The sequence below is a fragment of the Diprion similis genome, chromosome 6 (genome assembly GCF_021155765.1).
Source record: "Diprion similis isolate iyDipSimi1 chromosome 6, iyDipSimi1.1, whole genome shotgun sequence".
NCBI lineage: Eukaryota > Metazoa > Arthropoda > Insecta > Hymenoptera > Diprionidae > Diprion > Diprion similis.
The window spans coordinates 21,387,932-21,393,267 of NC_060110.1; the positions used below are offsets into that span (position 1 = coordinate 21,387,932).

The 5,336-nt window shown below is 41.5% G+C and overlaps 1 pseudogene; it reads left to right on the top strand.

Annotated features, from left to right (window-relative positions):
- Positions 1-305: 305 nt before the first annotated feature.
- On the top strand, positions 306-5,063 carry LOC124407564 (annotated as a pseudogene).
- The last annotated feature ends 273 nt before the right edge of the window (positions 5,064-5,336 follow it).

Sequence of the window (5,336 nt, forward strand, 5' to 3'; positions counted from 1 at the left end):
CCACCTTCATGCGTATTACAATTTCAATCTTAAAAACGCTAACTTCATTAATCTTAAAATCGTCAATCTTAAAAACGTTAACTTCACGCGATTAAAACCTTTTTTTTATATATAGAGATAGGTAGATAGATAGATAGATAGATAGATATATATAGATAGATTATGATTTGCATTTGTTTGTATAATGCGCATGACGTGGGTAAAATGATTCGATTAATTTACATTCGTACGCCTGGTATCTCATCCATAAGTAACGCGAATAGGGCGCCAAGGTACAGAAGTTCTCCAACCGCAATCGAACCAGAATGTCGGAAATACGACAGTCTTACGCTGGGCGGAACGTCTTCATCACCGGTCAGTGTTTCCAAATGAGAAAAAAAAATTATTTTCGGGATATTACGATTTTTCTACATTACTCGACCGCAATTATTTGAAAAAATTTTGGCCCACGTTCGATTGTGAGAAAAACGCGTAAAATTATTGATCGTTCCCTCCAGGTGGAACCGGCTTCTTGGTAAAGGACTGGTGGAGAAGTTGCTCCGAAGCTGTGAAGAAATCGGAACCGTCTACCTTCTGATTCGTGAAAAAAAAGGGAAAACTGCACAAGAGCGAATCGATTCTCTGCTCCTCGAACCGGTGAGATTTGAGGAATTTCTTCTAGTGTGTGAGCTGGCCATTATAAATCGCGCATATCTTTCGCTGCAGGTGTTTGACGTTTTGCGGACCAGCTTTCCGAATTTTTCTAAAAAGATTCATCTAGTTGCCGGTGACGTAGCCTCCGAAGGACTGGGATTATCAGCAGAGGATCGCGAGCGCATCGTCAACGAGGTTTGCAGGATGCACATTGACTCTTCATATCCACTTGTCGGCCCGTGAAAAGCAGCAAACTCTTTCAGGTTTCCGTGATCTTCCACGTGGCGGCCACAGTGCATTTTACCGAAAGACTGGACAAAGCCATTTCCCTGAACGTCAACGGCGTTAAACACATGCTGGACATCGCCAAAGCATGCAAGAACCTGGCGGTAAGAGAGGATTTCTTCAACATCTTACAGTGGGGCCAACTGGAGGAACCGGCTGTCGATTACCACGACGTCTCCCTTCCTTCGACCTGCCAAACACCTCACTCGCCGTCACCTTAACGCTTTTCTGTTTCGGGTCGGGGTTCACGTGTCGACTGCTTTCAGCAACTGCGTCCTCGGTAGCATCGACGAAAAGTTGTACGCTCCGCCATTGAGCTACAGGGAGGCGAACGATCTCTGCGAAAATCTGAGGAACAGTGAGATGTCGGAAGACGAGATTGAATCTGTTACGAAATCGTAGGTTTTCGAACTAACTTGTGGCGCCGAGTGCACGGCTGAGGATAGTAATCGAAGTGATTAATTGCAGAGTCTTGAAGGGATGGCCGAACACTTACACTTTCACCAAGGCTATCGGCGAAGGTGTCGTCGCCGAATTTGCTCGAGAATTGCCGTTCGCAGTTTGCAGACCATCGATCGGTGATATTCTTATTCTATGATTGTTCTTACCTTGACTGAAGTGAACGTTGTCCCTAGAAATCCAGTAGACTATTGCATAAATTGACAAACGGATTGTGACTCGGATCAAATTGAAGGCTGAATTTTTATTTTCTGATTGTTGTTCTCATAACCATTGCACATTGAAAGACAGCAATAATTATCCGTAGTAATAAATTCATACAACGAGCCAACGCCAGGCTGGATTTCTGGTCTTAATGGGTTTCCAGCGATGCTATGTGCAATTACTCTCGGCTTAAATCGCGTCGTTTTGATTAACGATGATGTGAGAATCGATATAGTTCCGGTGGATTATGTCTGCAACGCCTTAATTTCTTGCGCTTGGGAAACAGCAGTCACTAAAGAAAGGTAACGTCTCGGAATGCTGATTCATACTGCCCACTATATAAGGAAAAACAAAATATAAACACATTTACGTTATGGAACGCACACTTTCTACTATGGAAAATCAGAAAAATCAAACTATCACGACCTTCGAAAGTTATTGTGCAATTTTCCGGTCAGTAAATATCCGCTATTGTGCATTCGACCGGTTTGCTTTTAGGCACCATGAGGATATTTCTGTCTACAATTATGTCAGCGGAAATGAGAAACCAATAACTTGGAGGCAGTTTCGAAGAAATTACGAACGTTCTGAACGTGAAAAGCCATCGATTCAAGCGATTTACTATCCCTTTATCTTCTGTACAAAATCAAGATTTGTTTGCGAAGTAATACAATTTCTTCTGCATATTCTGCCGGCGCTCATAATTGACGGCGTTGCAAGAGTGTTAGGAAAACAGCCCCGGTAAGCTTAAAATTCTACCGATATCTGTATATTATGATCGAGTATTTCCGGGGCACAGCCTTTGCGCCATCTCGTGTTATCTTTTTTTAATTCTGGACAAGCAGAAGTCGTGAACATATGGGATAGACATGTAAGAAGCACCTTCACTTCTCAATTATATTTAAATCATTACATGCAATGGCAGTGAAAAAATTAATGGGTGACTTCCAAGAAGTGCAATTAGATATTTGTAGAGGACCGAGTATTTCCAAGGGTACAACATTATGTACAAGTTTTCATACCTCTTGAACAGATTGATGTTAATAATTCTCGCTGTATTTTTGATACGGTAATTGGTGAAACACCAGGCCAAAATGGCTTAAACAATAATATCAATCATTATGATGTTGTTATTGAGCTAACGAGGAACACGTTTCAATGTGCCAACGGGAATTTTGATCATGTATTTTTTTTAGGTAGTCGGAGGTCCCAAAAAGAAAACCCTAAGACCGTTCGCCTGCTTTTATTATAAAATAATTTTCATCACTCCGCAAGCCGAAAACATTTTGTTCAGACAAATCAGAACTAGTGAAAATGAAAAGAGAAATTGAAGAAAAAAAATCACAAATTCATATTTCTTGAAAATCTGAATTTGCAAGCAAACGGCCTTCGGGTTTTCTTGTTGGGACCTCCAACTACCCAAAAGAAAAATATGATCAAAATCCTCGTTGGCACATTGAAACGTGTTCCTCGTAAGTTTAGAACCTTAGTTTATTAAGAAAGTTGAAAATTTGGTGATAAACAATAAATATTTAGGTCATTTATGAAGTGAGGTTCTAAACTTACCGCAATAACAACATAATAATAATTAGTATTATTTTTTGAGCTATTTCAGCCTAATGTTTTTCCTAATGCCGTGCCTCAAATACACCGAGAATTATCCGCAATAGTCTCTTCATGTACATTCCAGACATAAAAAAATTGTACATAATTTGGTAAGTATAGAAATACTTTTACTTCTAAAAATATCTAATTGCACTTTTTGAAAGCCGCTTTCTATTTTCACTGACATTGTGTGTCTTTATTCACTTAGAATTGAAGAGTAAAGCAGCTTGTTACATGTCAAAGCCATTTGTTTACGAGTTTTGCTTGCCCAGAATTTGAGAAAAATAAAAAGACGAGATGGCGCAAAAGCTGCGCGCCAAAGAACTTCAGAAGCGTATATAGTTTCGATTTATTCGGTTCGAGTCGCACTTGTGGCATCAATGATTTACCATCATTTCAGGTTACTACAGGTTGCGACAATAATATGGAAGGCGTGGATCGCCTTCGAATATTTCGGCACGGGGCAATGGGACTTCAAAAGTCATCGAGTTCAGAACCTGTGGCAACGAATGGGGCCTACGGACAAGAAGGAATTTCCTTTCAACATGCAAGAAGTCGACTGGGAGAAACATTGTGCACGTTTGATTGAAGGTTCCAAAAAGTACTTAATAAAGGACCCTCCTGGAACTGAAGCCAAGGCGAAACGACGATACATTTAGTTAGTAAATACTGAGTTGCGGTACAAGTGTGCAAAGCACGTGATTCTCGCACGAGTGTAGCGGGTGTTTCAAGAGTGAAAAACACATCGACGTAGAGAATGGACTGCGAGAGCTGGCCAAAAACATGTTCGCCGATTAGAAAGAGTCAGATAGCAATACGGGCCTATTCGTGTCCTTGTTTGAGCTATTTCGATGTGATATTCAGCCAATGGCGGTCTTGGAAAAAGACAGCGATTCGCACTAACAACGCTCCATCTCGCTTGCAGAGCTGCGAACACATTCCATAGACTTATGAAGATAGACTGCGCGGTCCTTTTGCCGAACTGAAGCCTGAACGAGAAAGAGAAAGCAACAGCGGGAGTCCGACCTCTCACTCTAATCGGTCACTTGGCCGGGGAAGCACCCAGCTCGTACTATGCAAGTACACCACCCCGCTTGCCTGGTGCTCCCCACCCCTTCGACCGTGCAACAGAGAGGTCGGACCCCGCTGTTGGTTTCTCTTTTTAATTAGGGCATCAGCACGGACTGCCGAGTCTATCCAGTAATTCTGTGACATATTCCGTGCATTGCTTGTCAGGTAGGGAACACGCGGTCTATTTTCTACGTCGAAACAAAAACTCGAGTGTGAGTGCCACGTACGCGCACGTGTAAGGTATACTATTTTTCGTGATACCTGTAATGGGAAGTTCGAATCAAGATAATAGAAACAGTAGTAGTCTAACCTGAACGAAGATGCGTAGCTGGAACACAGCGGACGCGATGACAGTCACGCTCGTCACGTCCAGTGGCGCTAGTTCAGCTCCTAAAACTGTATCGCAACAAGCAATACTTAACAATTTTCAACATCACCCAACGGTTTTTCAAGCGTAGGGGAATCGGGCGCAAAGTCGAACTTTCCATGCAGGTGTTCGAAAAAATTTGTACTGAATCACCACTTTGATAATATATTAATCGCGACCAACGAATCATCGTTAATTACAGGCCTTTTCAACGGAAGTTAAAACATTTCTGATAATGTAATTTTCATTTCCCATGTATTTCAGCTTGTACATCATCCACTCGATGGTTCGTCTCGTATTATATTCCTTCGCTATATGGATGGTATGGAAAACATTTTGGTAACACATCGTCCCGCGTTGTTGAAGAATGTACAAGATGATCACCAGGTTATCGAACGCACTGCATAAAATAACGAAGAATTCTACAATATTCCGCATCGGTGGAGGCCACAAGCTGTCGATCTCTGTCGAACAAGAAATTTATAAACAATCTAATGAAATGAGGAGTGATTCGGCTGAATAGTAATAAATTCAATATTCTGCATATTGTTCACCGCGTTTCTTTTCAAATGTTTTTTATATTGGACCTTGTACGATTAAACCGATTTCTAATCTGACTCTGACCTGAATATTTCCAACTTGCGTGGCAACATCTAGCGGCAGGAAATGACCCGAGGTCAACTGAATGTATTACGCAATTACGCACGTACAT